This window comes from Lepidochelys kempii, chromosome 13, assembly GCF_965140265.1.
Source record: "Lepidochelys kempii isolate rLepKem1 chromosome 13, rLepKem1.hap2, whole genome shotgun sequence".
Lineage (NCBI taxonomy): Eukaryota > Metazoa > Chordata > Testudines > Cheloniidae > Lepidochelys > Lepidochelys kempii.
In genome coordinates this window covers 20,745,784-20,758,137 of record NC_133268.1, presented here as the reverse complement: position 1 = coordinate 20,758,137, position 12,354 = coordinate 20,745,784, and positions in this window count along the sequence as shown.

Here is a 12,354-nt window from a genome sequence, read left to right as displayed (position 1 = left end):
AAACTCCCTGGTTTTGGGGGCTTTTCTGGATAACTTCACCTAGAGACAAGTGAACTCATTTTGCCTAAAGTCCAACCTACCTGAACACAATTGGCTTGAAAGTTTGTCTTAAACTTGAACAGTATTGGGTTAGAGGATAGCTTGTGGAAAAGCTCTGGGTCTTTGAGGGGAGTCAGAGTGCATGGAGAATGGGGAGCAAAGAGAAAATATCCATTGATGGGGGGAACACAATGAAAAATTGAACAGCGAATGGGCAGAGTTGCAGGGCAGGAGGAGGAGAAGAAGAACAGACAGGCTGTGGGGGGGGGGGGAAGGAGCAAAGAGGGAGGAGGAAAACAAAATTAAAAATCAATCCCCTCTCTTATACCCTAGCTACAGGCCACCACCCATGGCCACCAAGCTTTGGAAAGGGCCTAATACAGAGCACAGGCTTCTCTTTAGCTAGAAAAATGTTGTTTTCAATTATTCACCTTAAAGGAAACAAAGCAACCCTCCATGAGTTTAAATTAGAAGGGGGAAAAGGTTCTCAAGCTCAGAGCTCCCCAGCTCCAGGGATACTTATCCATGGTTTGTCTCACTCAGTGACCTTGCCTGATTCCTTCCAGGTTGTCCTGGGTTGTTTTTGGGTGGATAAGGCCACCCACATTCATTGGTACTACATTCCTGCCAGTCATTACTGCCAATATATGCTGCAGGTGGGTCCAGACCCTGCATGAAGGAACCACATATTTTGCTGTAAATAGCATTGCAGCCAGAACCACTCCAAGACCAGAAGGAAGAGTTGACTTGACTGGTCCCCAGTGGACTTTTTTTTCCCCTTTTCTTTTCATTTAATGGTCCTGAGAAACCATGATGCGAAATCCAGTCGCAACCACAATCTTGCTACAGTGACCTTAACCGGTCGCTCCTTCCGTCTCCCACTCATGTCTGTTAGGCACAGAACACTAACAATGGAAAGCCTGTGATCTTTGGGGCCTCTCCAATGACTGAAGTGCCCAAGCCTTACATGTCCTCTAGTTTTTACCTGCTCCTGTGGTACTGTTGGAGAAACACAGCCCTGGAAGAGACAGGCTGTGGGATTCATTAGACCTACCAATAAAACTGGCTGCTTATTATTGTTGGGTCTTTCAGCATGTGTGAAAACTGGAATGCCAGAGTGGCTGGAAAAATCCCCATGGCAAAGGAATTATTTAGCATTTGTCAAGTCTAATTTGCCTATGTAAGCACTTGGTTCCTTCTCCCCACTCATATCCCTGCATAACAGGCCTACGGTAATCCCAGACAGGCATGTCAGTTGGTAGCCAATAGCCAAGGGACCTCAATGACTTCCTGGTGTTGCCTCCACAAGGCGATGACCTCTAACATGAGCACTTTGCTCTGAGCCAGCGGGGAGAATATGAAAATAAAATTAATTACGCTTTATTTTTCCCCTTGGAGCCTTTGACAGCTCTTCCCCTGCCTGCTTTTCCCAGAGGTTTCCCAGGGGCTGATTAACCTCCCTGCCAAATGGAGGAACCAAGTCAAACAGAATTTGATTGGGCATGTGTTGGTTTTTTTGGTTAGGTAGCCTACTGGGGGGACTCGGTGGGCTCTGTGAGGTGAGGGATGGAGAGGGAGAGAAATCAGCTATTTATAATGCTTATCCAAACCAGAAGAAGAAAGGCTGCTTGATTTTGCTTCTGAATGTCACAGCAGGAAGCAAACGTTATTATTCAATTATTTATACAGCAGATCTAATATTTGGGTAAAGCAATTTGAGATCCTTGGACAGAAGAAGCTATAAAAGTGCAAAGCACTATTGTTTTTACCTCCAGAGATGAAATCTGACTACTGGTGGCAACAAGAAGAAAACCTCCACCAGGGTTCTTCTCTCAACTGGTTGAGGAGAGAAAATGAAGTTTCCTAAGGGATTTCTTTACCACAGAGGAAGTGGAAAGTGTGCTAAAGTGTATCTAGCCCAGAACTTTGTTGGCACGAGCTCATTGTCAGTATCCTCGTTATTCTTCTGTAGTCTCTCCACAAATGGAATTGCTGTTGTCTTCGCCGGGAGCTATGCTGGTAGAGTGGCTGCAAAGGCAGAGCACGAGAGAAGCTATTTTTAGATCTGTGTAGGAAATCCTGAGACTTTGAATTTTTTTCTATTTTTGAAATGGATCAAAACCAAAAAAATTCAAAATTTCCCACGCAATAAAATTCCAAAAAATAATTTGGTTTGGGTTGGTCCAAATGTTTTGTTTTAATACAATCAAAACATTTTGTTCCAATTTCAACCTCTTTTTTTAATTGTTTTAAATTTAAAATACAATGAATTTTGTTCTGAAAAGTTGTTTTGGTACAAAAATTAAATATCAAAACAGGCCATTTTGACATTTTTAAACTATTTCCCCCATTTTAGTTTTGAACAAAAATTTTGTCAAAATCAACACATTTTTTGGAAAAGTTTGTTTTGACAAAATGGCAAACTGATGAAAAACTATTTCATGGAAAATTTTCTGAGCAACTCAAGTTTTCTTTTGTCCTGATGTTATGGAAGGATCCGTATGTTATAAAGCTTATCTGCCCTTTCCACTTTGATACAGAGAGCAACACATGGATCAGCGCGAAGCTGCCTATGTGGACCTGAACAGTAACAGAGGGGAATGGGACTGGAAGTAATTATCTGTCCACTTAATCCCCAAGTATTGGTGTGTCACTTCAGCTATGTTACCTCCATGGTATGATTTCTGGGAAGGCAATGAAAAGAATTTAAGCCCGGGACAAGAGCTTCCATTTTTACCCCACATAGCAGCTTCTTTATTTGTTCCTTATTAAGAAAATTAGAAAACAACGTACATATATTCTGCTTTGCCTTTGCTGGAGAACCAAATTGCTGAGCCTGTAAATGCACAGTTCATTGGCGCTCAGTCATACCCATAGGCCAGATGGACTGAGGCATATGGCAATAATAAAGGAGATTTAGTAAATGGGATCCAGGCAAGAATAAACCAGAACCATGACCATTTGTAAAAAGGGACACTGAGGAGGTTTCCCCTTGTCTGTAATTGATTTAGTTGTGTGTTTCAGTATGGCCCCCTACACATTCTCTTGCCCTCTGAGTGCAGGATATTCTTGACTATGCTTGTTGCCAAATTAAGCACCAGTGCCTTCGGCAGCCGTCAGGGAGTGGGGACAAGATTTTTTGTTCACTCTCTGCCCTTAAATCGAGCAAGCTAGTGGCAACACTTTTAATCTCAGTTCAGGGCAACAGAAAGGGTTGGGCTATCACTGATGGTACCCTGGCTGTCCATCCACTTGATACAATGCAGGTGAGTTGGTCATTGGCTAGCAATTCACCTGGAGATGCAGCCACAGCACTGGCCAATCAGTAGTGCCTTTCCTAGGTGAGCAGGGCTTGGGAGGAAGATTACAAATAGGTGAGGTGACAGACCAGCAGAAAGCAAAATCCACACTTCACAGACAGACAGACTATCAGAGTTGGAAGGGACCTCAGGAGGTCATCTAGTCCAACCCCCTGCTCAAAGCAGGACCAATCCCCAATTTTTGCCCCGATCCCTAAATGGCCCCCTCAAGGATTGAACTCACAACCCTGGGTTTAGCAGGCCAATGCGCAAACCACTGAGCTATCCCTCCCCCCAACTTAAGAGCATAAGAAGGGTTATTGGCCTCCTCTGGTCTGAAAGACTTACGTACTTATACCTTTATGTTGCCTACTGCTTTGGAAGGGGACTGGGCACCAAATTACCCCCTACCTTCAGGCCAATCCCTATATCATTTACTACAGTTGTTCTGCCCATCTCTAGAAGTTGGTTCCATTTACTGCTGCGGACTAAGTGAAACTTTCATAGTTCCATTTCCTCCAGATAAAACGAGGAGGGAAATTCCATCATTTGAGTGTTTCATCTCTTCAACTGTTCATCCACAAAAAAGCGGGAAACCCCTTTCAATGGAACTTTCCTTGCTGGAAGTGTCCATGGAAAAACAGCCGGGGAAAATCAAATGGCGAATGATACATGCAGCCACATGGAGCGATACAGCACTCTGCTGTCAGCTTCTTTCATAGGAGGCAGCATGGTCTAGTAGATTTGGGCTGGGAACATAGGTGCTGGAATTAGGGTTGCTGGGGGTACTGCTGCAGCCCATGGCTTGAAGTTGTTTCTATTATATACGGGGTTTATAGTTTGGTTTAATGGCTCTCCATGCCCCCCACTATACAAATTGTTCCAGCACCCTTGGCTGGGAATCAAGACTTCTATGCTCTGTTCCTGGTGCGGCCATGAATTCTCTGGCCAAATCCAGCCCTGGAGCAATTCCAGAGTTGTGAGGTTCAGTTAATATTTGTAGAGAGCTTAAAAGATAACGGGGTAGACTGTCTGCTGGTGTAAAGTGAAGTCAATGCACCTGAACTAATTTACACCAAGAGAGAATTTGGACCATAAGGCTTTGTTCTCTTTTCACTCTCTCTGGTTTCAAAGTAGTATAATGCTATTGACTGCAGTGGATTGCTCCTGATTTAGCCTAGTCTGAGTGAGAGGCCTATAAAGAGCTACGGATGATTATATGATGATAATTATGATTATAAAATTATGATTATAATTTTGTATTAACCATTGACAGGCAGCAGAGGCTAGGCAGTTGGGTCCTCCTTTGAATCCAGGCTCTATTTCAGAGGAAAATTATTGAAATGGCCCAACACTCTTTTGTTGGTGAGACTCAAAATGGCTCTTGTTTTGACTCTAACTGTGCCCAAGGTCTAAGGCTGCTTTGTTTTTCCCAAAATGGCTTAGTAGGAGAACCCCCGGGATTATTTTTACTGCTTGAGGTTGAGCAGCCTGCCATCGGCTGATGGGAACTTGGGCTGCCTGTGACCGGGAGAGAGAAACAAGGAGCTTGGCTCCTTCCTCCATCCCTCTGGCACCTGATAAAAGCCATGCTAATTTCACATCCACAAAATGAGACCACCGACCAGGTCTTCAAAGTGCTGGGAGAATTGGGAATTCACTTCCAGCAATGGATACTGTACACTACAGATATGAAGGGCCCTTAGATTTGAGAACTTGGGGCATAATGCAAAGTAAATATACTCGTATAGTTATAAATACACAGTGAGTGGAGTAAAATCACATCTGAGTTATCCTCTGGAATATTGGAATTTTGTTCTGTTTTGCTCAGGAAAGCAATTATTCACTGTGTTCTGAAAGTCTGTAATGTACCCACAATGCCGTTAAAGTTAATTACATCTTATGGTCAGACAGCTTCTATCACTGGTGTCTTAAAGAAATCCTTTTGCCCACCACTAAAATGCAGCCACTTCTGGGGGAGAATGCAGCAGCTGCTTGCCCACTTCCAACAACACTATACATCAGCTTAGGAAAGGAAATGAAGATGAATCCAAGGTCCAGTTGAAATGTCAATTGTGAGTTGCAGGGAGGCATGCTGTAATTACATATATGGGAATTTGGCGAGGACTCTGGGCTAATGCTACTACTCTTGCAGAAATTGCTATGGGAATTTTAATGGTCAAAAGTGGTCAGAACCTCAGTTGAATGTCTCAGGGAAAGGACAGCCCCTGTAACATCACAGTCAGCCTCCAACAACGTGGAGCTTTGGCTCAACCAGGACTAGGAGGGAATAGCGCCACTTAATGAAATACCTACACCAGTTCCTACAGTACCCTGAGTTCTCCTTGGAAGATGTTTTTGGGGTACAAAGCAGGCTGACTCTCAGCTTGTCCAGTGAGACCACAGCCCAGAACGTTTGCTGACAGCAAACCCATTTTTGCCACTGCTGGTTTTTCCATCGGTTGTCTGAGGGGAAAGGGATAGAAATTCTCTCTCTGAACGAGGATACATTTAGAGAGCAGGCCCTAAGAACGAGAGTTTTGGTTTGGCTTTGTCAGAGAGTGGTGTTCCAATAAAAAGGAGAGCACATCAGGGCACTGAAGGGCTGGTGCCTTCTCCTTCAAGGAATCCCTGTGCACTGAAAGATACAGAACTGAACAGGGAGGGGAGTTTTGCCTTGTTTTAAAGAGTAACTGAAGCTGAACGAATGATTCAGGGTGCATAATTGAGCCCTTTCCCTGCTCACGGTATGTCTCTGAAGAGATGACACTTTCCTACCTTACATTAGTTATTCTCACTTACTAGATACACTTTTTGCAGGTTGTTTCTGCTCCCCCTCTATGGATCCCTCTACCCTGCAACAGGGAGCATGCGTCCCTGCTCGAGTGGACAGATGTCGTAGCTCTGCTCCAGCCAGCACATTTTAAAAAAAGTAGCATGGGTGCGATGGCATGGGGGCAGCTCAGTGCAAACCGGGCAGAACCCCTGGATACGCACTTGGGCAGCTCGTCCAGGCTACGGCCTATGCTAGCCCCAGCCACGCTATTATGTTTAGTGCACTAGCTGGAGCAGAACTAACGTGTGTCTGCCTGCTCGAGCAGGGAAGCACGCTCCCAGCTGCAGGGAAGGTGTACCCTATGCGACTGGTTGCTAATAGGTCAATACCTATATTAATGCGCTGCTAGTACGACAAATATAAACGTCTTAGCTGCGAGTGGTCATAAGTCACATGACAGTGTTTCTTGTTCTCTGATTGGCTGACCCTCACTCAATCAGCAGGAGGGCTGGAAGAAGCCATTGGGACTTTGAATGCCTCAGGGAATAGGAGTGGGGATAGATAAACAAGATTAGGGAACTTTAGACAATGTTAAAACATTTCCCTTCTGGGTAATGTGCCTGGCCTTATTACACCTAGAAAAGTTAGGCAACTAAGATTTATTGGCTGTCAAGGGTGTTTACATTGAATTTCTTTCATTCCATGCGCACAAAGTGATTGCATGTGTAGCCATGCTCCTAGCTGTGAAGAGTACAGGCAGATGATCCGGAGCTGGCTCATCTCCCTCTGTGCCTGGGCTCTGGTATGGGGTTTGGGGAACAGTGTCCAGCTGCCGTGTATAATGGAGCCACAGGTGTGAGAGCTGAACCCTTGCTTTCTGTGACCACTGGTGCAACTGCAGCGCGAGCACGCCAGCGTTTGCAGAGCTTGAGCACAAAGCGGGCAGGAGCCCAGCGGCAGCAAACTAATTTCTTAAATCTGAGCTAATCTTCGTGGAAACCGTTTTGTAGTTTTTGTCCAGCTCTGATGAGAATTCTTAGCACTTTAGCAACTCTCTGCACCTTTGAGGTGCTCTGCCAAATGTAGCCAATGGATTTAAATGGTGTACTTCATCACAATAATAAACAAAAGCAATCTATTATTGTGCTGCTATCTGGATTTTTCAAACAGGCTCTGCCTTATTCCATGTGATTCCTGGAAAAAACTCAGAGTGGCCCTTTAAAGCCAAAATGACGAATGTTTTTCTGGAGGCTCTGGAAAAGAAGTCAAGGCTATTGGCTTCTGCGTCGCCGACACCGGCCATTGATTCACTGCAAATGTTTCATATTTGGCCAAACTGGCCATCGATGGAATAGTTTCTGATTTAGCACTCCCGACCACAGTCAATATCCAGATGGGTCTCATTAGCTCTAAAGAGACTGTCATTTTCATTGGCTGACGGAGAAATACTTCCACCATCGCCCCCTCCCCCTTATTCCCAGATACACATTTAAGCCCCTGTAATGAGATTTGCAATGGAATCCTGGTCATTTCAACCCTGAATGAGCGTTGCTTTTTAAAACACTAAAATCCCACATCTACCCACCCTCAATTCATTCATCTCAGCAGACTGGTTTGTAAATTTTATGCAGCCCTCAACCCTAAAATAATGTATTCAGCAAAGCCTCTCCATTTACCCTGCTTCAGATTTCAGAGCCAGCCAATACAGTTGGCTTCTATTTTGGTTACATTCCTATTTCCCTCCCTGCCACTGCCAAATAAATTAATTAAAGTGCTTTTTTTCCCTTCTGTTCTTCCTTCTCTTCAGTTGTCCCACCCTTGCCTTCTCTTCCTCTCACTCTCTGCCCTTTTCTCTTTCTATTTAGTCTGTATTCAAAACTCAGCACAAAAGCTCTCACAGAGCACTGGGCTGTGACCCAAACAGTAAAGAATGTTTATATGTTGGTTGGCTTCCACATGTGTGTATTAATACGGCTCTCTCACACACAGTTACTGGTGCCTTGTTAAGGCTGCCAGCCAAGTGAATCCAGCCAAAGTCAAGGCATCTGGGCCCTTTTTGAAGGCACAGGAAAAGGGGGAAAATCAAAATAAAAAATTCTCAGGGCTTTAGAAACTCTACCAGGCCTTTATTTTTTAATGGAAGCCAGGATGCACTCTGTATGCTCCGAGCTGCTTTGCAGGCAATGCCTTCCCAGAGAAACAAATGGGTATAATGCAGTGATGGTACAGAGGTTGCCCCATGTCACACTGCTAGCAGCTCGGAAAGGGTAAGATCATTGCCCGTAAGAGGGATTCATGAGCAGGCTTAAGGAACTTTGGTTTTGGTACTGGCTGAGACTGCTAAGTGCAGGCTAAGTTCACAATGAGCATGCTCTACATCTCCATCCCGTCCTTGCAGACATAAACTAACTCCTCATTAAATCTGCAGTGCATTGCCTCGCCTGCTCCTTAAGGCATTCCGCATCCTATTGGAAAGGAAGCGCAGGCCATGTACATGTGACATCCTGCATGTAATCCTTGCACGTCATGGGGTAAGGATGGAGATGCAGCGACAGAACTAAGGGACTGGGGCGGTGGGGCTTGAACCGCGCCTGCCTGTTCACATAGGGCCTCATGTTCCTTTGCCTTGGACCTTGTGTCATCATTTATATTTGTGGAAATTGGAATGGGAGCATTTTACACCCACTCTGCCCAGGGACAAATGACAGCACCTTGTGCCAGGCAGAGGGCTGCCAAGCCCAGTTTGCTCAGCTCTGAGCAGAGCTGCCAGTCCCTCAATTCCATGAGCACTAAAATTCATTCAGTTAAGAAGCTCTTGGTGTTGGACATGGCTAAAGTGTCATGTGTGCTTGAGGGTCTCTGCCCCCTCCCTGTGCCCAGGTGTAACTTTCCTAGGTAGCAAAGTGGGTTAATACATTTAGGTCCAAAACCTCCTCCTTGTGGTCTGCCCAAAAACCAGATGATGCAGTATTAGCACCAGAGGGTGCTGAGGGACAGCATTCCTTCCCCATGACTGAAGTCCTGAGTCGGCAATGGCCCTTAACCTCCACCCCACACACACACATGCTGTGTGGATGCCAGGGGAGGACAGGAACATCTCTGTAGCAACAGATCCTCCAGCCCTACTCCCCTGGAGTGTTCGGGGACAAGGACCCACCACCATGCCAAGCTTCATGCCACTCACCCCTTGTTTGCCTCCCCAAATTGTTGCCTCCCCTTATGCAGTGAAACCACCCCAGTTCTGCTACTGGGGGCCCTCCACACCCACAGGGGATTGGGCTCATCTATAATCAGGGAGAGTCCAGGCAGAATAAAGTGTGTGTAAGACATCTCCAAGTCCCCCATCGCTGCAAAGGAGAGAGGAAAGAGTTGGGAGGATGCTGTCCTGGTTTTAGGCTGTGGTTATTTGGTATTTCTCATCCCTGTTAACATGACTGGGAGCTCAGTTTAAGAGCGCTGTAATTCGGACCAGAGCAGGTTCATGGTATGGATGAATCCCTCTCTCCTTGTTAACTGCAAACAATGTTACTCGAGAACATGCCATTAAATTTCCGGCCAGTGGGCTGTCTGAAGAAGCTCCATGAAGTGCTGCTCTGAGGAGATGCTGGTGAGATGGGGATGTGTATTCCTACTCTATCTGTGCTGCCTGGGGCAGAACTCTGGCAGGAGAGATTCCTATCCTGAGGAATGAGATGGTTCTTTCCCCACCCACTGGGCATGCTACCAAGAGAGGGTCCCAGTCAGTGCAGTGGCACAAGAGAGAGAGTAGAGGGGTGGGGAGACAGGAGAGGAAACTCCAGAGATCAGTAGTTTAAGTTCTACCAAGATTCAGACCCAAGGTTCTGGCAGTTCCAGATCCACACAGAATGCACCTCCCTGCACTGGCCTACCTTTCCTTTGTAAAGAAAGGCCATCTTTCGACCACTGCCCTTCCTCGGTCAGAGACCGCAACTTGAAAGTTGGCTGCAGGTTCCATAGCCGTCCTGCTTGCAGTGGCTACCTCGGGAATGTACTGAATCAGTGTGGCTGCTGGCCATGTCCTTTTCCTGCCTAGTGTGGCCTACTCTTTGGGCTGTGCTAGGCACCTGGCACCCTACCCCTGGTGGAAAGGAAGACGTGATTGCCTGCCAGTGTCTACATTGGCTTAATCAAGAAGACGGTAATACAGACAAATCTCACAATGACATGTCATCAGTCATAGTGCATGGGCAATTCTCTCTAAGACTCATTAGAGGGCACAGTGACAAGAGGCAGCAGTAGATGTAGAGGGCAGAGCAGGAAATCTGATGCATGGCATTCTACTCTGTGACCTCAGGAAATCTGTCTCTGGCCCTCAGTTCATCCCTCTGTAATATGGACATAAAGTGCCTCCCTCTCATGGGGTGAGGTGCAGCTTGAATTAATCCATTTCTGGAAAAGTCTCAAGGAGTCTTCCATGGGATAAGAGGGAAGGTTCCCTCATGGATCAGTAACTAGTTGAAAGACAGGAAACAAAGGGTAGGAATTAATGGTCAGTTTTCAGAATGGAGAGAGGTAAATAGCAGTGTCCCCCAGAGAGATGTACTGGGACTAGTGCTGTTCAACATATTCGTAAATTATCTGGAACAAGAAGTAAACACTGAGGTAGCAAAGTTTGCAGATGATACAAAATTACTCAAGATAGTTAAGTCCAAAGTAGACTGCGAAGAGCTACAAAGGGATCTCACAAAACTGGGTGACTGGGCAACAAAATGGCAGATGAAATTCAGTGTTGATAAATGCAAAGTAATGCACATTGGAAAACCTAATCCCAACTATACATATAAAATGATGGGGTCTAAAGTAGCTGTTACCACTCAAGAAAGAGATTTTGGAGTCATCGTGAATAGTTCTCTGAAAACACACTCAGTGTACAACAGCAGTCAAAAAAGGCAACAGACTCATTATGAAAGGGAAGATAATAAGACAGAAAATATCATTATGCCACTATAGAAATCCATGGTACGCCCATACCTGGAATACTGCGTGCAGTTCTGTTTGTCCCATCTAAAAAAAGATATATTAGAAATGGAAAAAGTACAGGGAAGGGCAACCAAACTGATTAAGGGTATGGAACAGCTTCCATATGAGGAGAGATTAAAATGACTGGGAATATTCAGCTTGGAAAAGAGATGACTATGGAGGGATATGATAGAAGTCTATAAAACCATGACTGATGTGGGGAAAAGTGACTAGGGAAGTGTTATTTACCCCTTCACATAACACACGAAGCTGGGATCACACAATGAAATTAATAGGCAGCAGGTTTAAAACAAACATAAAGAAGTACTTCTCCACACAATGCAGTCAACTTGTGGAATTCGTTGTTGGGGGATGTTGTGAAGACCAAAACTATAACTGGATTTAAAAAAAAGAATTAGATAAATTCATGATGGATAGATGCATCAATGGCTATTAGCCAAGATGGTCATGGATGCAAACCTGGGCTCTGGGTGTCCCTTGCCTCTGACTGTGAGATGCTGGGACTGGACAACAGCAGATGGATCACTACATTATTGCCCTGTTCTGTTCATTCTCTTTGAAGCATCTGGCACTGGCTACGGTCAGAAGACAGGATATTGGGCTAGATGGACCACTGGTCTGACCCAGTCTGGCCGTTCTTATGTTCTAGAGTCTCAGATGGAAGGTGCTGAACAAATGTACAGGGAAAAGGAAAGAATGAAGATGTACCTCCAGCTCTGACCTAGTCTTTGCCTCCTTACCCCTCTGAACCACTGTGAATCCTGCTCTGATCTAGCCCTTGCCTCCCTAGTAAAGCTGAACAAATAATTGATATTTCTTTTAGTTCATTTTGTCTTTTTTTGATGATATTTTTTTCAAACCATTCCCCAGAAAGCAGCAGCCTTTTGGTATCTTTCTTTCCTTCCAGTAAACTAGTCTTTGTCTTTCTCTCTTTCTTTACATTTCTCCGCATGGGGTCACATGGCTGCTATGTGAAGTCATGTGACTTCACATCTGACTTCACTGCTGCATTCTGTACCACATGTGGGAAGGGGAGACATTCTGGCTTCAGCATACATGGTGTCTGCTTTAATGGGCAGAGCTGCCAAGCTGCTCATCTGAAAGACCCTGTGATAGCAGATGTGAGAGAAGATGTGGCTAGAGAGAAGGGAAAATAACCCTCAGGGGAATCAGATGCGCGGGTCACGTCTGCCAGACACTTTCAAGCATGAGATTTGCATATTCAGGCCTCTGATCCCT